Here is a 25,758-nt window from a genome sequence, read left to right on the forward strand (position 1 = left end):
TGCCCTCTCATTTTCATCTGAAAAGATGTGGTCTCCCTGCAGTTGTTGTCCCCAGACAAGAGTTCCCTTGTGCTTCCTCAGTTGAATCTCCTTAACTTGACGGGGGTGTGCTCGAGCAGCCGCCCTCCACAGCCCTATCCCAACACATGCTTTTCTTGCGTATGAGATCTCTTGATCATGAAGATAGTTCTCACAGGGTGAGGTTCATCCATTACATTTTAAAGTAGGAAGGTACAAATTGCATATTCAAATTACATATATGTGCTGGATTCAAATGTTTTCCCCCCTTCCTTTCTCAATTGTGCCCATCAGCAGCTATTCTAATGTTGCTGCCAATGGGTGTGACACATTAATTTCTTCTGTGGGGTACACTGGACTCCACAAGGATTCACATTGGGGTGTAGAGTAGGATCTTGATCTGAGGCACCAACAGGCTCAAAGCTTTTGACTGTTCCCAAGATGCTCAGCGCCCCCTGCTCTATAACCTCGCTTCCATGAACAGGGAGCTCAGTTTGTAGTTGGTGCCTTCAGTAGCAGGCCACTTAACAGGGGGCTGCCTCAGGCAGCCTATTCTTAGCTATTAATTTTGACAAGAAAAGAAGAACTTTTTTTATAAGAATCTACAAGGGCTGCAGCAGGTTAGGTCTAATAGACATCTTTACTGCAGCTCCATCACTCCCAGCGGCGCAGTATACTCCCGTGCCCTGGTTGCTGGGTCACTGCAGCGGAGGCTCCGGTTTCTTCCTAAGGTCAGTCACACACACACCGCCCTCCGGGATCACGAGGCCGCTGATGAAAGGGAGGTAAGGGACTTCTGTGCCCACACTATACCGTGATCCAGCGTGGCTGTAGGGGGTGGGCCATGTGCGCACTAGCGTGGACACTGATTACTGGGCAGCCGCTCCACTAGCCACCAGGGACAGTTAAGGAGCACAGCTCTGGGGGGGTTTTCTCTTATATTAACCCCATTTTGTACTACCCGCAGTACATTGTGATAGGTAATAGAGCCTGATTCAGGTTGGATTGCAATCGCAATAAGCAATCCAACTGCAAAAATTGCTAAGAGCATACGCATGCGCCTGCATTTTCTGCGGCACCCCGCAGATAATGCGATCGCTTCTGACTGTCAATTGGTGCTGGGGGGGGGGTCAGCAACAATCCATTTCCAAGTCGGAGATGGAGCGGTGCATGGGCAGGGCTACAAAATGGGGTCGGCATCGGAGAAACAGGAGGCGTGGTCAGAGCTGCTGCATGACATCACATTCAGCAGCTGCGATCACAAAAATGGTGGCGGCTTCCTGCGCACACATACAGTCTGCACCAACAGGAGGCTAACCCATTTTTTATGATCACGCTGAACTGCACTGAGACTGCAATTTCAGCGTGGTCAAGAAGGGAGGCGGCATGCTGGGTGGCCCCAGCATGCGAACCAAAGGATTGCAAATTCTGTTACTTAGCAGAATTTGCAATCCTTACTGAATTAGGCCCATTGATTACAAAATGTATTTGTAAATATTTGAAGTTTTTCTTCAGGGACTAACACAAAAGATGCTTGGGGCTACTAACACATGGGTAAGCCACGTAAAGCTTCCCATGGGTCAGTGGCATCACAACGGGGTTGCGGCCCACACCCGAGTGTCACCCGCCAAGGGGGGTGACACCAAAGTGCCGGCTCCTCTTCAGTGACAGAATATGGGTGTTTCACTGTAACATTACGTGCAACACCCAGTTTCTGTCACTGTGCAGGAGCCAGCACCACTCACACACAGGGTCCCCGGGTGCAGCACTCAACCCCCGGGATACCCGGAGCAACAAAATGGAGATTCAGGAAAACAGGCCACACCCCTACCTATGAGACCATGCCTCCTTTTTACCATTGCGCTGCTTATCTGCGCGCACTGCATTACAATCTCCCTCGCTGCCTCTCTGGGTGTCACCAATGATAGTGACACCTTTGCCATGCTTGTAGCAGCTGGTCCTAAGATCTACGCCTCCAGCCCTGAGTGTTTGCCCTTGTGACTTGTTGATCATCATAGCGAAGCAGATTCTTACAGAAAACTGCAGGGGCTTAGATTGAAAAGAAAAACATTGACGAACCCATCATTTCAGCAACAGGGTCTGCCACACGGCTGACTGAAATGACTGGTTGGTTTCGGCCCCCACCAAAAAAGAAGCAATCAATCTCTCCTTGCACAAACTGGCTCTACAGAGGCAAGATGTCCACCTCATCATCCTCCGATTCCTCACCCCTTTCACTGTGTACATCGCCCCCCCTCACATATTATTAATTCGTCCCCACTGGAATCCACCATCTCAGATCCCTGTGTACTTTCTGGAGGCAATTGCTGGTAAATGTCTCCACGGAGGAATTGATTATAATTCATTTTGATGATCATCATCTTCTCCACATTTTCTGGAAGTAACCTCGTACGCCGATTGCTGACAAGGTGAGCGGCTGCACTAAACACTCTTCTGGAGTACACACTGGAGGGAGGGCAACTTAGGTAGAATAAAGCCAGTTTGTGCAAGGGCCTCCAAATTGCCTCTTTTTCCTGCCAGTATACATACATACGTGCCTACCTGGATGCGGTCACTCATATAATCCTCCACCATTCTTTCAAAGGTGACAGAATCATATGTAGTGACAATAGACGACATGTCAGTAATCGTTGCCAGGTCCTTCAGTCCGGACCAGATGTCAGCACTCACTCCAGACTGCCCTGCATCACCGCCAGTGGGTGGGCTCGGAATTCTTAGCCTTTTCCTTGCACCCCCAGTTGCGGGAGAATGTGAAGGAGGAGCTGTTGACGGGTCACGTTCCGCTTGACTTGACCATTTTCTCACCAGCAGGTCTTTGAACCTCTGCAGACTTGTGTCTGCCGGAAAGAGAGCTACAATGTAGGTTTTAAATCTAGGATCGAGCACGGTGGCCAAAATGTATTGCTCTGATTTCAACAGATTGAATCCTGGTTAAGCGAATTAAGGGCTCCATCCACAAGTCCCACATGCCTAGCGGAATCGCTCTGTTTTAGCTCCTCCTTCAATGTCTCCAGCTTCTTCTGCAAAAGCCTGATGAGGGGAATGACCTGACTCAGGCTGGCAGTGTCTGAACTGACTTCACGTGTGGCAAGTTCAAAGGGTTGCAGAACCTTACACAACGTTGAAATCATTCTCCACTGCGCTTGAGTCAGGTGCATTCCCCCTCCTTTGTCTATATCGTGGGTAGATGTATAGGCTTGAATGGCCTTTTGCTGCTCCTCCATCCTCTGAAGCATATAGAGGGTTGAATTCCACCTCGTTACCACCTCTTGCTTCAGAGGATGGCAGGGCAGGTTCAGGAATGTTTGGTGGTGCTCCAGTCTTCGGCACGCGGTGGCTGAATGCAGAAAGTGGCCCGCAATTCTTCGGGCCACCGACAGCATCTCTTGCACGCCACAGTCGTTTTTTTAAATAATTCTGCACCACCAAATTCAATGTATGTGCAAAACATGGGACGTGCTGGAATTTGCCCAGATGTAATGCACGCACAATATTGGTGGCATTGTCCGATGTCACAAATCCCCAGGAGAGTCCAATTGGGGTAAGCCATTCTGCGATGATGTTCCTCAGTTTCCGTAAGAGGTTGTCAGCTGTGTGCCTCTTATGGAAAGCGGTGATACAAAGCGTAGTCTGCCTAGGAACGAGTTGGCATTTGCGAGATGCTGCTACTGGTGCCGCCGCTGCTGTTCTTGCTGCGGGAGGCAATACATCTACCCAGTGGGCTGTCACAGTCATATAGTCCTGAGTCTGCCCGGCTCCACTTAACCACGGACATGTGGACTAGTGGACCTTGGGTACAACTGCATTTTTTAGGACACTGGTGACTCTTTTTCTGAGGTCTGTGTACATTTTCGGTATCGCCTGCCTAGAGAAATGGAACCTAGATGGCATTTGGTACCGGGGACACAGTACCTCAATCAAGTCTCTAGTTGCCTCTGAATTAACGATGGATACCGGAACCACGTTTCTCACCACCCAGGCTGACAAGACCTGAGTTATCCGCTTTGCAGCAGGATGACTGCTGTGATATTTCATCTTCCTCGCAAAGGACTGTTGGACAGTCAATTGCCTACTGGAAGTAGTACAAGTGGTCTTCCGACTTCCCCTCTGGGATGACGATCGACTCCCAGCAGCAACAACAGCAGCGCCAGCAGCAGTAGGCGTTACACTCAAGGATGCATCGGAGGAATCCCAGGCAGGAGAGGACTCGTCAGACTTGCCAGTGACATGGCCTGCAGGACTATTGGCTTTCCTGTCTAAGGAGGAAATTGACACTGAGGGAGTTGGTGGTGTGGTTTGCAGGAGCTTGGTTACAAGAGGAAGGGATTTAGTGGTCAGTGGACTGCTTCCGCTGTCATCCAAAGTTTTTGAACTTGTCACTGACTAATGATTAATGCGCTGCAGACGACGTATAAGGGAGGATGTTCTGAGGTGGTTAACGTCCTTACCCCTACTTATTACAGCTTGACAAAGGCAACACACGGCTTGACACCTGTTGTCCGCATTTGTGTACAGGATGCATACCTTCATGTCCCCATTTATCCATCTTATCAGGCGTACCTCAGATTTGCGGTACAGGACAGTCATTGCCAATTTCAGACGTTGCTGTTTGGTCTCTCCACGGCCCAGAGAATTTTCACCAAGGTAATGGCGGAAATGATGGTTCTCCTGCGTAAGCAAGGTGTCACAATTATCCCGTACTTGAGCGATCTCATAAAAGCGAGATCAAGAGAGCAGTTGCTGAACAGCGTATCACTTTCACTGAAAGTGTTACAGCAACACGGCTGGATTTTCAATATCCCAAAGTCGCAGTTGGTTTCTACGACTCGTCTGTCTTTCTTGGGCATGATTCTGGACACAGACCAGAAGAGAGTTTATCTCCCGATAGGAAAGGCCCAGGAACTCATGACTCTTGTCAGGAACCTATTGAAACCAAAACTTGTGTCAGTGCATCACTGCACTCGAGTCCTGGGAAAGATGGTGGCATCATACGAAGCCATTCCATTCGGCAGGTTCCATGCGAGGACTTTCCAATGGGACCTACTGGACAAGTGGTCTGGGTCACATTTGCAGATGCATTGGTTGATCACCCTGTCCCCCAGGGTCAGGGTATCACTCCTGTGGTGGCTGCAGAGTGCTCACCTTCTCGAGTGACGCAGATTCGGCATTCAGGACTGGATCCTGGTGACCACAGAGGCAAGCCTCCAAGGTTGGGGAGCAGTCACACAGGGAAGAAATATCCAAGGTCTTTGGTCAAGTCAAGAGACTTGTCTTCACATCAACATCCTGAAACTAGGGGCCATATACAATGCCCTACGTCAAGCGGAGACCTTACTTCGCGACCAACCGGTTCTGATCCAGTCAGACAACGTCACCGCAGTGGCTCATGTAAACCGCCAAGGCGGCACAAGGAGCAGAGTGGCGATGGCACAAGCCACCAGAATTCTTCGCTGGGTGGAGAATCACGCAAGCGCACTGTCAGCAGTGTTCATTCTGGGAGTGGACAACTGGGAAGCAGACTTCCTCAGCAGACACGACCTACATCCGGGAGAGTGGGGACTTCATCAGGAAGTCTTTGCACAGATTACAAGTCGGTGGGAACTGCCACAGATAGACATGATGGCGTCCCGGCTCAACAAAAAGCTACAGAGGTATTGCGCAAGGTCAAGAGACCCTCAGGCAGTAGCTGTAGACACCCTAGTGACACCGTGGGTGTTCCAGCCGGTCTATGTATTTCCTCCTCTTCCTCTCATACCCAAGGTGTTAAGGATAATAAGACAAAGAGGAGTGAGAACAATCCTCATTGTTCCAGATTGGCCACGGAGGACCTGGTATCCGGATCTGCAGGAAATGCTCACAGAAGATCCGTGGCCTCTTCCTCTAAGACAGGACCTGTTGCATCAGGGGCCCTGTCTGTTCCAAGACTTACCGCGGCTGCGTTTGACGGCATGGCGGTTGAATGCCGGATCCTAGCAGTGAAAGGCATTCCGGTTGAGGTCATCCCTACGCTGATAAAGGCTAGGAAGGATGTAACGTCAAAACATTACACCGTATATGGCGAAATTATGTTTCTTGGTGTGAGGCCAGGAATGCTCCTACGGAAGAATTCCATCTGGGCCGTTTCCTTCACTTCCTACAAACTGGAGTGAATTTGGGCCTAAAATTAGGCTCTATTAAGGTCCAGATTTCGGCCTTATCCATTTTCTTTCAAAAAGAATTGGTTTCTCTTCCAGAAGTTCAGACTTTTGTAAAAGGAGTGCTGCATATTCAGCCTCCTTTTGTGCCTCCGGTGGCACCTTGGGACCTTAACGTGGTGTTAAGTTTTCTAAAATCACACTGGTTTGAACCACTTAAAACGGTGGAGTTAAAATATCTCACATGGAAGGTGGTCATGTTATTAGCCTTGGCTTCGGCTAGGCGAGTGTCGGAATTAGCGGCTTTGTCACATAAAAGCCCATATTTGGTGTACCATGTGGATAGAGCGGAATTGCGGACCCGTCCTCAATTCCTACCAAAAGTGGTCTCATCTTTTCATATGAACCAACCTATTGTGGTGCCTTTGGCTACGCGTGACTTGGAGGATTCCGAGTTACTTGATGTGGTCAGGGCTTTGAAAATTTACGTGGCCAGGACGGCTAGAGTCAGGAAAACTGAAGCGCTGTTTGTCCTGTATGCAACCAACAAGATTGGTGCCCCTGCTTCAAAGCAGGCTATTGCTCGCTGGATTTGTAACACGATTCAGCAAGCGCATTCTATGGCTGGATTGCAGTTACCGAAATCGGTCTAGGCCCATTCCACGAGGAAAGTGGGCTGTTCTTGGGCGGCTGCCCTAGGGGTCTCGGCACTACAGCTGTGTCGAGCTGCTACTTGGTCAGGTTCAAACACCTTTTCAAAATACTATAAGTTTGATACCCTGGCTGAGGAGGAACTCATGTTTGCTCAATCGGTGCTGCAGAGTCATCCGCACTCTCCCGCCCGTTTTGGAGCTTTGGTATAATCCCCATGGTCCTTACGGAGTCCCCAGCATCCTCTAGGACGTTAGAGAAAATAAGATTTTAAACCTACCGGTAAATCTTTTTCTCGTAGTCCGTAGAGGATGCTGGGCGACCGTCCCAAGTGCGGACTACTTCTGCAATACTTGTATATAGTTATTGCTTCAATAAGGGTTATGTTATAGTTGCATCGGTCCTGCACTGATGCTACAGTATGTTGTTTTTTCGTACTCATAACTGGGTAGTTTATCACAAGTTATACGGTGTGATTGGTGTGGCTGGTATGAATCTTGCCCTGGATTAACAAAATCCTTTCCTCATACTGTCAGTCTCCTCTGGGCACAGTTTCTCTAACTGTGGCATAGAGGGGCATAGAGGGAGGAGCCAGTGCACACCCAGAACTAAAGTCTTTCTTAAAGTGCCCATGTCTCCTGCGGAGCCCGTCTATCCCCATGGTCCTTACGGAGTCCCCAGCATCCTCTACGGACTACGAGAAAAAGATTTACCGGTAGGTTTAAAATCTTATTTTCTACTTTATTCTTTTCTATCCTAGTTTATTACGACCAACTTTCATCCAAGGAGTTTGATATTCTACTACCTGCATGCAATTTAAATTGCTTAAATTGTTTATATGGTTGATTTGTCCTTCACAATCCATAATCTGCAACTTGGATGTACTTGTGTCATTGAAAATCTTATAATAAAAATGTTTATATATTGAAAAAAAAAGTTATAAGACATATGCCTACCTACTAAATGGGGTAAAATTAGGGGATTCTGTACTGGAAAAGGACTTAGGTGTCCTCATAGATAGCAAGCTAAGCAGTAGTACCCAAAGTAGGACTGCAGCAAAGAAGGCTAATAAGATATTAGCATGCATAAAACGGGGTATTGATGCTAGGGACGAGAGTATTATACTCCCGTTATATAAATCACTAGTGAGGCCACACCTTGAATACTGTGTACAGTTCTGGGCACCGTACTACAAAAAGGATATCCTGGAGCTTGAAAAGGTACAGAGGAGGGCGACCAAACTAATTAAGGGCATGGAGATGATGGAATACAAGGAAAGGCTTGAAAGACTAGGCATGTTTACATTGGAAAAGCGGAGACTAAGAGGGGATATGATCAACATCTACAAATATATAAGGGGACAATACACAGAGCTTGCGCGGGACCTGTTTCTGGTTAGATCAACACAGAGGACTCGTGGACACTCGCTCAGGTTAGAGGAGAGGAGATTCCGCACAATACAGCGTAAAGGCTTTTTCACGGTAAGGACAATACGTGTTTGGAATTCCCTGCCCGAGGGAGTTGTAATGGCGGAATCTGTCAACACCTTTAAGAATGGGTTAGATAAATTCCTATTGGATAAGGATATCCAGGGGTATGGTGCATAGTCATGCATTATAGTTACTATAAATAGGGATAAAATGTAATGGCTGACAGCAGCATCAGTCAGAAATTTTAGTAAAATCATCATGCATAGGACACCACAAATAGGTTGAACTCGATGGACAATTGTCTTTTTTCAACCTCAGATACTATGTTACTATGTTACTATGTTACTATGTAATATTTGAAGAAACAAAATAAAATAAAGCTATGTATTGGGTTTCACTAACAAGCACATTGGAAGACTTGACTACTGTTAAAAGACATGCATTACATGGTATAGAGCCACAAACCACAATGTAGTAAAATAAAAACAAACTTACATGTGTATCAAACCTATGTGAGGCTTACATTGATAGTGCAAGATCAACACTCTATCAACTGTGCAAACTAGACTGCACATAAATGCCATAAAATTTATCTGAGATTTTAGTAAATAAGGCCCGTTGCTGTCCGGGTCACACAGCCGTCACGGCCCCGCCCCCATACGGTCCGGTCATGTCTGCGTTGTCCTGACTGTGCCCCCAAAATGGCGGCACAACGCCGCTGGCCCGACTCCTCCTGCCCAGTGACCGCCTCTACCTGTCAATCAGGCAGAGGCGCTCACTGGGCAGAGATGCTGATCGCATCTCTGGCATGTGCCGGTGCACTGTGGCACCAGCACACACGCACTTCAGACCTGATCTCCTGTTGTGTGAATATGCACAGCAGGGATCAGGTCTTAATTAGGCCCTATATACAGCTGTCAGTAAAGCAGGGATGTGCTGCTGCCAGTGAGGCAGGGATGTTCTGCTGTCAGTGAAGCAGTGATGTGCTGCTGTCAGTGAAGCAGTGATGTGCTGCTGTCAGCGAGGCAGTGATGTGCTGCTGTCAGCGAGGCAGGGATGTGCTGCTATAAGTGAGGCAGGGATGTGCTGCCGTCAATGAGGCAGGGATGTGCTGCCGTCAATGTTGCAGGGATGTGTTGCTGTCAACGTTGCAGGGATGTGCTGCTGTCAGTGAATCAGGAATGTGCTGCTGCAGTGAGGCAGAGATATGCTGCCCACTATCTCCCTATCACCCCTGCCTGAGTCACACACTTTCCCTGTCACCCCTGCCTCAGTTACCCACTATCTCCCAGTCACCGCTGCCTCAGTCAACCACTATACCTGCGACCCCTGCCTCAGTCACCCACTATCCCTGTCACCCCTGCCTCAGTCTCTTACTGTCCCTGTCACCCCTGCCACAGTCATCCACTATCTCCCTATCATCCCTGCCTTATTCATTTATTATCCCTGTCACCCACTTTCTTCCCATACTTACCCAACCCCTTCCTATCACCCCTCCCTCAGTAACCCACTATCTCCCTGTCACCCCTGCCTAAGTCACCCACTATCACTGTCACCCCTGCATCAGTCACCCACTATCTCCCAGTCACCCCGGCTTCAGTCACCCACTATATCCCACTCATACATGCTTCAGTCACCCACTATCTCCCAGTCATCCCTGCCTCAGTCACCTACTGACACCAGTGCAGATATTTCTGCTGCAGCCTCTCCACTCTCCAGCGTGAACGTCCTGACGACTGAGGAAATCCGCTTCCCAGTTGAGGACTCCGGGAATGAACACTGCCGATATTGCTGGCAGATGACGTTCTACCCAACTGAGGATTTTTTTATACTTCCAGCTTTGCCATGCAGTTTCGAGTGCCGACTTGATGATTTGTGTACACTACCGTGGTGGCGTTGTCCGATTGTACTTGAACAGGCCTGTTCTGTACTAGAGGCAGGGCCAGTATCAATGAATTGAACACTGCCCGCAATTCCAGAATGTTTATCGGGAGGAGAGATTCCTCCCTGGTCCACCGATGGTGAAGGGTCGTCATCACGGCCATGACCTTGGTGAATTTCCGAGGTGCCGTGGCCAAACCAGAAGGCAGGACCTGAAATCCAAAAACTAACCAGGCACAACACTGCTTAGCTTCCAACATCAGATGAGATTGGACATATTCAGTGTGATGCGGCTGTAGATGATTTTTGCTGTTTCTAACTTCTACATCAATGAATAAGTTTCAAAATAGAATGCATCAAGAGAACGGTGTTGGTAGTATAAAACTACCTACAGCACCTGGTATTCCCAGGTGGTCTCACATCCAAGAACAAACCAGGCCTAAGATCAGGTGATATTGGGCATATACAGTGTGGTGTGGCTGTAGATGAGCTTAGTGGTTTCTGTTAGAGTTCTTCTACTTCTAACTACTAGTACATAAATGAATAAGCGGCCGATTTATTAAACCTGGTGGAATGATAATTTGCATGGTGATAAAGTACCAGCCAATCAGCTCCTAATTGCCATGTCACAGGCTGGGTTTGAAAAATGACAGTTAGGAGCTGACTGGCTGGTACTTTATCACCTTGCACTTTATCAGTTCACCAGGCTTAATAGATCTGCCCCAATGTTTCAAAATGGAATGCATCAAGAGAACGGTGTTGGTATTGTAAAAATACACACAGCTCCTGGTATTTCCTGGTGGTCTCCCATCCAAGTACTAAAACCAGGACCAATACTGCTCAGCTTCTATGATCAGGAGAGATTGGGCAAATCCAGTGTGCTGTGGCTGTAGATGAGCTGGTGGTTTCTGTTAGAGCTTTTCTACTTCTAACTTCTGGTACATAAAAGAATACGTGTAAAAATTAAATGTACCAAGAAAAGGGTGTTGGTAGTTTAAAAACACCTAAAGAATCTGATAATACATGGATGGGAGACTGCTTGGTAGTAACAAAGTCCAATACTGCTTTGCTTCAAAGATCAAATGAGATTGGGCATATCCAGTGTGGTGTGGCTTTAGATAAGCTTTGTGGTTTCTGTTAGAGCTCTTCTACTTCTAACTACTGGTACATTAATGAATATGTATAAGGTTGTAGTTTATCCAATATGCCTTTACTACCTTACCTTCCCCCCCCCCCTCCCCTCCCCTCCCCTCCCCTCCTTATAGCTTCCTTTGTTCTCTCCTCCTCGTGTGTGCGTTATTTGTTTTCTAATACGTCCTAGAGGATGCTGGGATCACATTAAGAACCATGGGGTATAGACGGGATCCGCAGGAGACATGGGCACTTTAAGACTTTCAAAGGGTGTAAACTGTCTCCTCCCTCTATGCCCCTCCTCCAGACTCCAGTTTTAGAATTGTGCCCAGTGAGACTGGATGCACTACAGGGGAGCTCTACTGAGTTTCTCTGAAAAGACTTATGTTAGTTTTTCTTATTTTCAGGGAGGCTGCTTCGTGGGACTTAGGGGAGAGAAGTATGACCAACTTCTAGTGAGTTCAATGGCTCTACTTCTGGCTGACAGGACACCATTAGCTCCTGAGGGTGCTGATCGCTGGGTACGCCTAGATGCCCACTCCCGTAGCCTGCCGTCACCCCCTTACAGAGCCAGAAGTCAGAAGACAGGCGAGTAGCAGAAGAACAGATGGCATTCTGAGGTACCACGCAGCGAGCGGAATGCTGTGCGCCATGCTCCCACACAAACACAGGCACTGCAGGGTGCAGGGCGTTGGGGGGGGGGGGGGCACCCTGGGCAGCATAAATTCCTCACAAAAGGCTGGCAAAAGTGGACATTAGTGCCTGGGCACTGTCCTTACCCCACCAGCGTAATTAATTATTTGTTTCTGAGCGGGACAGAAGCGTGCCATTACAGCGGCGGGGCTTCTTCCTCACCTCACCAGCACATCTATAGAGCGTTACAAGTCTATCACTATAGAGTTTATTATTTCCCAGACTGTGTACTTTTGACGCTGGGTTGTGAGCTGAAAAATCCCATCTGTCCCTCTGACAGATTTACTGTAGGTCTATCCCCCATAAGCCGATGTGTCTGTGGGTACTTGGTACATGTGTGTCAACATGTCGGTGGCTGAATGTTTTTCCCAAGAGGAAACTATATTAGGAATGCAGACATATGATGGTGGCCCTGTTGGCACCACCAATAACTGACTGGGTGAAAGTTTCAGTAATATCAGAGTGAGGTTGGATAAATCTGTGTCCCAGACACAGACGTAGAGAAAAGATGTGATGTTCATGGCTATGCTTCTTTTCCCTCAGGCCCCGCAAAAATGTTATTTTGCCCAGTTACTACACACTGATACTGACTCAGATACTGATTCCTATGTCGACCATAATATTTCCTGATTAGATCCAATATTGGCAAGGAGCATTCAGTACATGATTGTGGATATTAAGGACATATTAACATCACTGAGGACCCTGCTGTTCCTGACAAAGGGGTCTATATGTATGTATATATAGATATATAATGAAAGCTGATGTAACGTTCCTCCATCTCTGTTTGAGAAAGTCTGGGCCAGCTCGACAAGATGGTTTCAAATCCCCAAAAGGTTTCCGGTTGTTTATTCATTTCCTGCTGCGGACAGAATAAAGTGGGAATCACCCCCTGTTCTGCACGGGGCCCTGTCACAAATCCAGCGGATCGTATGCAGGAAGCTACATTATTTCTAGTTATGTAACCACGGGTACATTACTTAGACCTGCCATTACATGCGCATGGGTGAGTAGTAGTATTCAAGAATTGGTCGAATACCTTGTCATCCGATATAGATATCCTGGAGACATGGGATGCTCCTTACGTTGGATCATATCAAGGACACTGCAGCATACTTACGACTGCAAGGGATATAGGACTCTTGAGTTCACGGGCCAATTTCATGGCAGTCTCGGATAGGAGGGCATTGTGGATTCACCAAGGGAATGCTGATGCTGACTCCAAGAAGAAAGGGAGTCTCTTCCCTATGAAGGTGAAGCCTTGTTTGGCGACGGCCTAGTTAATTTGATCTCGGCAGCTCCCGCAGGTAAGTCAACCTTCTTGCCCTATGTTCCCTCTCAACGGATGAAGACGCATCATTATCTAACGCAGTCATTTTGGCCCAATAGATATGCAAGAAGTTAAGATTCCCCTTTCTTTGCAGGTAGAGGAAGGAGAAGAGGGAAGAGGTCTGTAGCCTCTTCAAGATCGCAGGAGCAGAGATCGTCCTCTGCTTCTGCCAAATCCACTGCATGACGCTGGGGCTCTCTTGCAGGAGCCCACACCAGTGGGGACACGTCTAAAACACTTCAGTCAGTTCTGGATTAATTTGGACCTGGACTCGTGGGTTTTACAAATAGTGTCCCAAGGGTACAAACTGGGGTTTCAAGACGTTCCCCCTCACCGATTGTTCAAATCGGCCTTAGTCAGCAGGGAGAAGGCTTTTATTCAAGCCTCTTCGTGGTCCCGAAGCCGGAAGGCTCAGTCAGACCAATCTGAAATCTGAAATCCCTCAATTTCTACCTAAAGAAATTAAATTTCAAGATGGAATCTCTCAGGGTAGGAATCTCCAGTCCGGAGGAAGGAGATTTCATGGTTTTGGTAGACATAAGGATGCCTACTTACATGTTCCGTTTAGCCACTGCATCAAGCTACCTGAGGTTTGCAATTCAGGATTGTCATTACCAATTTCAGACGTTGCCGTTTGGTCTGTCCACGGCTCCGAGGATTTTCACCAGGGTGATGGCGGAAATGATGGTTCTCCTTCGCAAGCAAGGAGTCACAATTATCCCGTACTTGGATGATCTCTTGATAAAGGCGAGATCCAGGGACCAGTTGGTGCAAAACATTGCACTCTCCCTGACAGTTCTTCAACAACATGGTTGGCTCCTAAACTTGCCAAAATCGCAGTTGGTCCCAATGACGCGGTTGTTGTTTTTGGGAGTGATACTGGACACAGAAGAGGTTTTCTTCCAGTGGAAAGGCTATGGAGATCCAGAGTCTGGTCAAACAAATTCTGAAACCAGCAAGAGTGTTAATCCATCAATGCATTCGGTTGCTGGGGAAGATGGTTGCGGCCTACGAGGCCATTCAGTTTGGCAGGTTCCATGCTAGAGTGTTCCAGTGGGACCTGTTGGACAAGTGGTCCGGATCCCACCTACACATGCACCGGAGGATAATCCTGTCTTCCAAGACCAGAATATCACTCCATTGGCGGCTGCACAGTTCTCACCTCCTAGAGGGGCGATGGTTCGGGATCCAGGACTGGATCCTAGGGACCACGGATGCAACCCTCCGAGGCTGGGGAGCAGTCACACAGGGGGAAAACATCCAAGGAAGATGGTCAAGTCGGGAAAGTTGTCTCCACATAAATGTTCTGGATTTAAGGGCCATTTAATAACTGCAGACACAGTACGCACTGGGACGGGTGCCCAGCATCCTCTACGGACTAAGAGAAAAGGATTTACCGGTAGGTATTAAAATCCTAGTTTCTCTAACGTCCTAGAGGATGCTGGGGACTCCGTAAGGACCATGGGGATAGACGGGCTCCGCAGGAGACATGGGCACTTTAAGAAAGACTTTAGTTCTGGGTGTGCAGTGGCTCCTCCCTCTATGCCCCTCCTCCATACCTCAGTTTGATACTGTGCCCAGTGGAAACTGTGTGCTTTTCAGGAGCTCTCCTGAGCTTTCTGACAGAAAGTATTTTGTTTGGTTTTTAATTTTCAGGGAGCACTGCTGGCAACAGACTCCCTGCATCGAGGGACTGAGGGGAGAGAAGCAGCCCTACTCTCTGAGTTGCAAGGTCCTGCTTCTTAGGTTACTGGACACCATTAGCTCCAGCGGGATTGGTACGCAGGATCTCACCCTCGCCGTCCGTCCCAGAGCCGCGCCGCCGTCCCCCTCGCAGAGCCAGAAGATAGAAGCCGGGTGAGTATGAGAAAAGAGACTTCAGCGGTGGCAGAAGACTTCATGATCTTCACTGAAGTAACGCACAGCACTGCAGCTGTGCGCCATTGCTCCCATACACCTCACATACTCCGGTCACTGTAAGGGTGCAGGGCGCAGGGGGGGCACCCTGGGCAGCAATATAAACCTCTTTTTGGAAAAAATATAACATATATACAGCTGGGCACTGTATATATGTATGAGCCCCCGCCAATTTTACAGTTTAAGCGGGACAGAAGCCCGCCGCCGAGGGGGCGGGGCTTCTCCCTCAGCACTCACCAGCGCCATTTTTTCTCCACAGCACCGCTGAGGCAGCTCCCCAGACTCTCCCCTGCTGAAACCACGGTAGACAAGAGGGTTGAAAAGAGGGGGGGGGGCACATAATTCGGCGCAAATTACATACAGCAGCACTACTGGGCAAACATTAAGTTACTGTGTTATTCCTGGGTTATATAGCGCTGGGGTGTGTGCTGGCATACTCTCTCTCTGTCTCTCCAAAGGGCCTTGTGGGGAAACTGTTTTCAGAAAAAGCATTCCCTGTGTGTGTGGTGTGTCGGTACATGTGTGTCGACATGTCTGAGGAAGAAGGCTATATTAGAGAGGAGCGGGAGCAAATTAATGTGGTGTCTCTGCGACAGCTGATTGGATGGATATGTGGAATGTTTTAAATGCTAGTGTAAACTCAGTGCACAAAAGATTAGACAAGGCTGAAGCTTCGGGACAGTCAGGGTCTGAACCCATGCCTGATCCTATGTCGCAGGGACTGTCAGGGTCTCACAAGCGCCCACTATCCCAGATTGTTGACACAGATACTGACACGGATTCTGACTCCAGTGTCGATTACGATGATGCAAAGTTACAGCCAAAATTGGCAAAATCCATTCGATATAGGATTATGGCAATAAAAGATGTTTTGCACATCACAGAGGAACCCCCTGTCCCTGACAAGAGGGTACATATGTACAAGGGAAAGAAGCCTGAGGTAACCTTTTCCCCTCACACGAGTTATGTGAAAAAGCCTGGGAATCTCCAGATAAAAGACTACAGATTTCCAAAAGGATTCTTATGGCGTATCCTTTCCCATCAATGGATAGGTTAAGATGGGAATCCTCCCCTAGGGTGGACAAAGCATTAACACGCTTATCCAAGAAGGTAGCCCTCCCGTCCCAGGATACGGCTACCCTCAAAGAGTCTGCTGACCGCAAACAGGAGATAACCCTGAAGTCCATTTATACACATTCGGCTACCTTACTCAGACCGGCAATTGCGTCGGCCTGGGTGTGTAGTGCTGTAGCAGCATGGACGGATACCTTATCTGAGGGGATGGATACCCTAGATAAGGATACTATTTTATTGACCCTGGGGCATATAAGAGATGCTGTCCTATATGTGTGTATGCAAAGTACAGGTGGTGCTGCAGGGCTCACACCCTTTTACTTGTCTTGTAGAGCAACTCTGGAGCTGTTATTGGATCCATCTGCTGCAGGCCTTCCCCCAGGAATGCTTGCACTAGTTGTTGCATTTGGTTTGTTGTTTGGGGGTGCTTCAGTATTAGGCAGCCTTCTGCCCTCCCACATTCATCTGAAAATGTGTTCTCCCTGCAGTTGTTGTCCCCAGATGAGAGTTCCCTTGTGCTTCCTCAGTTGAATCTCCTTAACTTGACGGGCGTGTGCCCGAGCAGCCGCCCTCCACAGCCAGGGCCGGATTAAGCCTTCAGGGGGCCTGGGGTACTTTAGATAGGGGGGCCCTCTTATCAGAACTACCCCCCTGGTAATGTCCATTATGTGTGTGCCTGCTCCTCCCACTACAGCAATTCGCTGTACCCACATCCAGAGCCAGATTTAGACCATCAGTGTAGGTCCCCCCTCCCTCGATTGAATGCAGTTTCACACACACACACACACACACACACACACACACACACACACACACATACTGCCCCCATAGCTGAACACATACATACTGCCCCCATAGCTGCACACACACACTGCCTTACTGACATGGACACCTCTTACTGACAGATACCACTTACTGACATGTCACAGACGCATCTTACTGATACAAACACTGACACACATACACTTAATGACACAGACACCGCTTACTGACAGACACCCTTACTGACACAGACAAACACACCTTACTTACACACCACTTACTGGCATATGCATACTTAGAGCCACCCCTTAATGATACAGATACAAGTTACTGATACAAACATTTACTGACAACCCTTACTGACACAAACACTTACTGAAACACACACTTATTGACACAGAGTCCACTTACTGACAGATATCCCCTACTGACACTATTTACTGACACATTATCATACATATCTACAGGCACACCTTACTGACAGAGAAAACTTACTAACACAGATACCCCTTACTGACACACACAACACACTTATTCACACAGATACGACTGACTGACTGACTGACTGACTGTCTGACATAGACACCACTTATTGGCTGATACCTCTTACTGACACACAAACCTACTGACATGCACACACTAACACACTTACTGACACAAAAACACACACTGACACACTTACTGACATACACACTTCATGGCATACATTCAGTAGCGGATCTTGCCACGGGCAAGCAGGACTTTTGCCCGGGGCGCCGCCTTCCTCTGGGAAGGGAAACTAGACGCGTACGCGTCTAGTTTCCCTTCGTGGAGAGGTCCTTTACTGTGCGGTGCGCGATGATGTCATCGCGCACCGCGCATCATTCCAGTCTGTACAGGGGGCGTAAATGCACGCCCCCTGTATGAAGCCACACACCCCCAATGCCGCCCGGGGCGCCAGAAGCCCCGGAACCGGCCCTGCATACATTCACACAGAAGATGACACTGTGTGGGATTGGCACTCGCCTTTTCAAAATCCAGATTTCTTTACTTGTTTGACCTTTGCCACTTTTTATCAGCTGCAGTCAGAGGTCTGTTCATTCTCTGCTTCAATCCGCTTGGTCTGTCTCTCCTCAGAGAGACGCTGGGAGGAGGTGTGGTCTGCTACTGCTGTACACTGTACAGTAGCTGCGTAACCCTTCGTGCTGCCACTCAGCGATGCAGAATGACTTCAGTGTGCAAGACAGCAGGGGGCGGTTGTGTCAGAGGCAGGACAGCTCTAGCTGGGGCAGTGGCAAACGCAGGATTTTTGTTGGGGGTTTCCGTACATGTATGTACTGTAGGATATAGATATATATATATATATATATATATATATAGTTACATACATATACAGATGCAGCAGTGCCCGGCACTCTCAACAATATTTACAATGGCCCATAAGGATTTAATAGCAGACATAGTGGAGGCGGCACTCAACGGACATCATGAGGCAAACAAAAATCACTGTACCAACCACATGTACAGCACTAACGTTTCGGAACATTAAGCCTTCATCAGTGAACTCTGATGAAGGAATAAAGTTCTAATACGTTAGTATTTGCGTTATGAAGTCCATTGAGTGCCGCCCCCACTATATGATAGATAGATTTTACTTTTTTTTCCCCCTGGTAAAAAAAAAAGGCAGGGGCAATCAGATTTTATTTAAAAAAAAAAAAACTATATACAAGGTCACGGTATACCAATGTGTCGAAGCTACGGGCTCCTGACTTTTTAAACGAATGAAATGAAAAAAAAAAAAAAAAAACATCTTTCAGCAGCGCTGATGATCGTCGGTCAGGGGGGCCCCCTAAGATTAGAGGGCCTGGGGTACTGACCCCCTGTGACCCCCCCTTAATCCGGCTCTGTCCACAGCCCTATCCCAACACATACTTATCTTGCATATGAGATCTCTTGATCATGAAGATAGTTCTCACAGGGTGAGGTTCATCCATTACATTTTAAAGTAGGAAGGTACAAATTACATATTCGAATTACATATATGTGCTGGATTCAAATGTTTTCCCCCCTTCCTTTCTCAATTGTGCCCATCAGCAGCTATTCTTATGTTGCTGCCAATGGTTGTGACACATTTTTTTCTTCTGTGGGGTACACTGGACTCCACAAGGATTCACATTGGGGTGTAGAGTAGGATCTTGATCTGAGGCACCAACAAGCTCAAAGCTTTTGACTGTTCCCAAGATACTCAGCGCCCCCTCCTCTATAACCTCGCTTCCATGAACAGGGAGCTCAGTTTGTAGTTGGTGCCTTCAGTAGCAGGCCACTTAACAGGGGGCTGCCTCAGGCATCCTATTCTTAGCTATTAATTTTGACAAGAAAAGAAGAACTTTTTTAATAAGAATCTACAAGGGCTGCAGCAGGCTAGGTCTAATAGACATATTTACTGCAGCTCCATCACTCCCAGCGGCACAGTATACTCCAGTGCCCCGGTTGCTGGGTCACTGCAGCGGAGGCTCCGGTTTCTTCCTAAGGTCAGTCACACACACACCGCCCTCCGGGATCACGAGGCCGCTGATGAAAGGGTGGTAAGGGGCTTCTGTGCCCACTTTATACCGTGATCCAGCGTGGCTGTAGGGGGCGGGCCGTGTGCGCACTGGCGTGGACACTGATTACTGGGCAGCTGCTCCACTAGCCACCAGGGACAGTTAAGGAGCACAGCTCTGGGGGTTTTTCTCCTATATTAACCCCATTTTGTACTACCCGCAGTGCATTGTGATAGGTAATAGGGCCTGATTCAGGTTGGACTGCAATCGCAATAAGCAATCCAACTGCAAAAATTGCTAAGAGCATACGCATCCGCCTGCAGATAATGCGATCGATTCTGCCTGTCAATCGGTGCAGGGGGGGGGGGGGGGGGGGTCAACAACACTCCATTTCCAAGTCGGAGATGGAGCGGTGCGGGGGCAGGGTTTCAATATTGGGTCGGCAACGGAGAAACAGGAGGCGTGGTCAGAGCGGCTGCATGACATCACATGGGCCGGACTCCGCCAGTGGAGCCCCAGCGTCATGCAGTAGATTTTGTAGAGGCCGGGGAGGACTTCTGTTCCTGGGAGCTAGCTGTGTTGTGCATCTTTTTTCCTCTGCCCCTACCTCTGGCAAGAAAGGACGCACCTCGCACTTTCTTGTTTCTTTGTGACCGAAAGGACTGCATTTGATAATGCAGAGCTTTCTTATGCTGTGAGGGAACATAAGGTAAAAAATTTGATTTTCCAGCTGTAGCTGTGCGTGTTAATGCTTTGTCCATCCTAGGGGAGGATTCCCATCGTAACCTATCCGTTGATGGGAAAGGATACGCCATAAGAATCCTTTTGGAAATCTGCAGTCTTTTATCTGGAGATTCCCAAGCTTTTTCACATAACTCGTTCAGCTCGTGTGAGGGGGGAAAGGTTACCTCAGGCTTCTTTCCCTTGTACATATGTACCCTCTTGTCAGGGACAGGGGGTTCCCCTGTGATGTGCAAAACATCTTTTATTGCCATAATCCTATATCGAATGGATTTTGCCAATTTTGGCTGTAACTTTGCATCAACGTAATCGACACTGGAGTCAGAATCCGTGTCGGTATCTGTGTCAACAATCTGGGATAGTGGGCACTTATGAGACCCTGACAGTCCCTGCGACATAGGATCAGGCATGGGTTGAGACCCTGACTGTCCCAAAGCTTCAGCCTTGTCTAATCTTTTGTGCAATGAGTTTACACTAGCATTTAAAACATTCCACATATCCATCCAATGAGGTGTCGGTGGAGACACCACATTCATTTGCTCCCGCTCCTCTCTAATATAGCCTTCTTCCTCAGACATGTCGACACACGTGTACCGACACACCACACACACAGGGAATGCTTTTTCTGAAGACAGTTTCCCCACAAGGCCCATTGGAGAGACAGAGAGAGAGAGTATGCCAGCACACACCCCAGCGCTATATAACCCAGGAATAACACAGTAACTTAATGTTTGTCCAGTAGCGCTGCTGTATGTCATTTGCGCCGAATTATGTGCCCCCCCTCTCTTTTCAACCCTCTTGTCTACCATGGTATAAGCAGGGGAGAGTCCGGGCAGCTTCCTCTCAGCGGTGCTGTGGAGAAAAAATGGCGCTGCTGAGTGCTGAGGGAGAAGCCCCGCCCCCTCGGCGGCGGGCTTCTGTCCCGCTTAAACTGTAAAATTGGCAGGGGCTCATACATATACAGTGCCCAGCTGTATATATGTTATATTTTTGCCAAAAAGAGGTTTATATTGCTGCCCAGGGCGCCCCCCCTGCGCCCTGCACCCTTACAGTGACCGGAGTATGTGAGGTGTATGGGAGCAATGGTGCACAGCTGCAGTGCTGTGCGTTACCTCAGTGAAGATCATGAACTCTTCTGCCGCCTCTGAAGTCTTCTTTTCTTCTCATACTCACCCGGCTTCTATCTTCTGAATCTGCGAGGGGGACGGCGGCGCGGCTCTGGGACGGACGGCGAGGGTGAGATCCTGCGTAGCAATCCCTCTGGAGCTAATGGTGTCCAGTAGCCTAAGAAGCAGGACCTTGCAACTCAGAGAGTAGGGCTGCTTCTCTCCCCTCGGTCCCTCGATGCAGGGAGTCTGTTGCCAGCAGTGCTCCCTGAAAATTAAAAACCTAACAAAATACTTTCTGTCAGAAAGCTCAGGAGAGCTCCTGAAAAGCACCCAGTCTCAACTGGGCACAGTATCAAACTGAGGTATGGAGGAGGGGCATAGAGGGAGGAGCCAGTGCACACCCAGAACTAAAGTCTTTCTTAAAGTGCCCATGTCTCCTGCGGAACCCGTCTATCCCCATGGTCCTTACGGAGTCCCCAGCATTCTCTAGGACATTAGAGAAACTAGAATTTTAATACCTACCGGTAAATCCTTTTTTTCTTAGTCCGTAGAGGATGCTGGGCACCCGTCCCAGTGTGTACTGTGTCTGCTGTTATTAAATGGCCCTTAACTCCAGAACATCTATGTGGAGACAACTTTCCCGACTTGACCATCTTCCTTGGACGTTTTCCCCCTGTGTGACTGCTCCCCACCTCGAAAGGGTTGCATCCGTGGTCCCTAGGATCCAGTCCTGGATCCCGAACCATCGCCCCTCTAGGAGGTGAGAACTGTGCAGCCACCAATGGAGTGAGATTCTGGTCTTGGAAGACAGGATTATCCTCCGGTGCATGTGTAAGTGGGATCCGGACCACTTGTCCAACAGGTCCCACTGGAACACTCTGGCATGAAACCTGCCAAACTGAATGGCCTCGTAGGCCAAAACCATTTTCCCCAGCAACCGAATGCATTGATGGATTAACACTCTTGCTGGTTTCAGAATTTGTTTGACCAGACTCTGGATCTCCATAGCCTTTCCACTGGAGGAAAACCTCTTCTGTGTCCAGTATCACTCCCAAAAACAACAACCGCGTCATTGGGACCAACTGCGATTTTGGCAAGTTTAGGAGCCAACCATGTTGTTGAAGAACTGTCAGGGAGAGTGCAATGTTTTGCACCAACTGGTCCCTGGATCTCGCCTTTATCAGGAGAACATCCAAGTACGGGATAATTGTGACTCCTTGCTTGCGAAGGAGAACCATCATTTCCGCCATCACCCTGGTGAAAATCCTCGGAGCCGTGGACAGACCAAATGGCAACGTCTGAAATTAGTAATGACAATCCTGAATTGCAAACCTCAGGTAGCTTGATGCAGTGGCTAAATCGGAACATGTAAGTAGGCATCCTTTAAGTTTACCAAAACCATGAAATCTCCTTCCTCCGGACTGGAGATCACTACCGTGAGAGATTCCATCTTGAAATTGAATTTCTTTAGGTAGAAATTGAGGGATTTCAGATTTCAGATTGGTCTGACTGAGCAGTCCGGCTTCGGGACCACGAAGCGGCTTGAATAAAAACCTTCTCCCTGCTGACTAAGGCTGATTTGAACAATCGGTGAGGGGGAACGTCTTGAAACCCCAGTTTGTACCCTTGGGACACTATTTATAAAACCCATGAGTCCAGGTCCGAATGAATCCAGAACTGACTGAAGAGTTTTAGACGTGCCCCCACTGGTGCGGGCTCCTGCAAGAAAGCCCTAGCGTCATGCAGTGGATTTGGCAGAAGCAGAGGACAATCTCTGCTCCTGCAATCTTGAAGAGGCTACAGACCTCTTCCCTCTTCTCCTTCCTCTACCTGCAAAGAAAGGGGAATCTTAACTTCTTGCATATCTATTGGGCCGAAATGACTGCATCAGATAATGATGCGTCTTTATCCGTTGAGAGGGAACATAGTGCAAGAAGGTTGACTTACCTGCGGGAGCTGCCGAGATCAAATTAACTAGGCCGTCGCCAAACAAGGCTTCACCTTCATAGGGAAGAGACTCCCTTTCTTCTTGGAGTCAGTATCAGCATTTCCTTGGTGAATCCAGATATACAGGGAATGGGGGGAAGGGGATGTGTTCTGCACCAGCTATTAAATTCTAAATATTTGTATGAAGAGGCCCCAATAAATGTCCATCAGTTATATTAAATATTAATTGTAGGACGTTCGGGGGTGCTACCAGAGACAAGTAATGTTATGCAGGAAAGGAGAAGAGAAAAGAATGTCTCTTTTGCTGGCGCACAAATGATGATTTAAAAATTAACTTTTAATAAATTTGTTAAAATTGTCTAAACACGAAATAAAGTACAATAAGTTTGTATAATGTAATTACCATATATAATAAATGGAAATACATTTATTAATATCAAGGTTCGCTACCTGTGTTGTGTCTTTATTATTGATCCAAATTGACTATATCAATTAGTCTGATATTGAATTACTGGACACTATGTAATATTAGTTGAATGTATATTAGTAATTCACTTGACAAATGTCAGAACCTGGCAATAGTTCTACATATCATACACTTACAGCACTCTTTCCACAATATTTTCCCTTTATTCCAGATCAAATGGTATAATCCCCCACAGTAATTATTCCTGTTGTAGTATAGTACAGTATGGTTGCTGGGGACGTCTTTAATGAAAAGAGAGGGAACATCTAATGTGTCTCCTTATGGGTAAAATACTTGCAAGCTAAGTGCTATGAATAGCATCAGCATGTAGATAAATGCTGAGTGTTAGGTGAGTAATGCAGATAAATAGGGATATCTAATAATTCTACAGAATAGTGGGTGAATTATTAGATATCCCTATTTATCTGCACCTCTAAGCACACTATTTGACTGTTCACACCCTGCTGTGCCTATTACCCATCTCCTCCACCACCCTCAACACTGACCCACACATCATTCACCCACAAAGATACAATAAAGGTAGTTTGGATAAATTAGCTAAATGAAATGGATTTAACCAATTTATCTAAATGACCATTTTTGGATGTTTTCCAGTGTTTGGGAGCAAATGGTCAATTGTCATTTGCTTCCACATATTAGCATAATTTTGTTTCAACTAGAAAAAAAAATTGGACAGATAATCTAAGTGTGGATCCAGTTTAATGCTGATTTCAGAGCCAACTATAGACTTGATTGAGGTACTGTGTCCCCGGTACCAAATACCAATTAAAATAATATTGTGAGGTGTGAGGTGTTCAAAAAAGACTGAAAATGAGTGGAAATTATGGTTATTGAGGTTAATAATACTATGGGATCAAAATTACCCCCAAATTCTATGATTTAAGCTGTTTTTTAGGGTTTTTTGAAAAAAACACCCGAATCCAAAACACACCCGAATCCGACAAAAAAATTTCGGTGAGGTTTTGCCAAAACGCGTCCGAACCCAAAACACGGCCGCGGAACCGAACCCAAAACCAAAACCCGAAAAATTTCCGGTGCACATCACTACTTAATTAGAACTTCGGTCAATGTGAATTAACCATTGGACTCAACCATGGTTATCCTTAAAACCCAGGGGTCTATTTAAGATCGATCTTAATCGATGTTGGGCTTCCAGGTTGAAAAAAACACACATTTACTAACATTTTAAAATTTATATAAAAAATCATCTGTTCGTAAATGCAGTGCACATGGTTTTGCCCAACTGCTAACAAAATTCCTGCTGCGATCAACTTGGAATTACCCCCATCGATTGATGTTTTCACACTGCTCGTTCCAACCCCAAAAACTATGAAGAGGATGGGGGCATATACGCAGGGTCCATCCTGTGCATGTGCCTACATTTTCTCCGGGTGCCCCGCAGAAAATGCGAATGCCTCTGCCTGTCAATCAGTAGAGGGCGTACCTTCGCAGGTATATCGCGATCATGAGCCATGTCTCCCATTTTTGTCATTATAGGTGCTCTGTGAGCTGCTGACCATGCCCCAGCCCCTCTGTCTCCCGTGAATAGACATTGGGGCTTATTCAGACCAGATCGCTTCAATTTATTTTCACCCAGCGGGCAATCAGGTCTGCACTGCACATGCGTATGCGCCACAATGCGTAGGTGCGACGGTCCGGAGATCACAAGAAGATTGACAAGAAGAGGGTGTTTGTGTGGGTGGCAACTGAATGTTTCTAGGGAGTGTCCGGAATAACACTGGAGGGACCCGGCGTTTTGTGGGAGGATTTGTGACGTCACCTCAATGGCTGAGTAAGTGCTGAGCTGTGCAGCTCTTGTGCACATGTGATCACACACCTGCACAGCAAATTTTCCCTTCCGCTGTAGGCGGCAACCACCTGATCACAGGGATGCAAAAAACACACCCTAG

Source organism: Pseudophryne corroboree, unplaced genomic scaffold (genome assembly GCF_028390025.1).
Source record: "Pseudophryne corroboree isolate aPseCor3 unplaced genomic scaffold, aPseCor3.hap2 scaffold_414, whole genome shotgun sequence".
In the NCBI taxonomy this organism is placed as follows: domain Eukaryota; kingdom Metazoa; phylum Chordata; class Amphibia; order Anura; family Myobatrachidae; genus Pseudophryne; species Pseudophryne corroboree.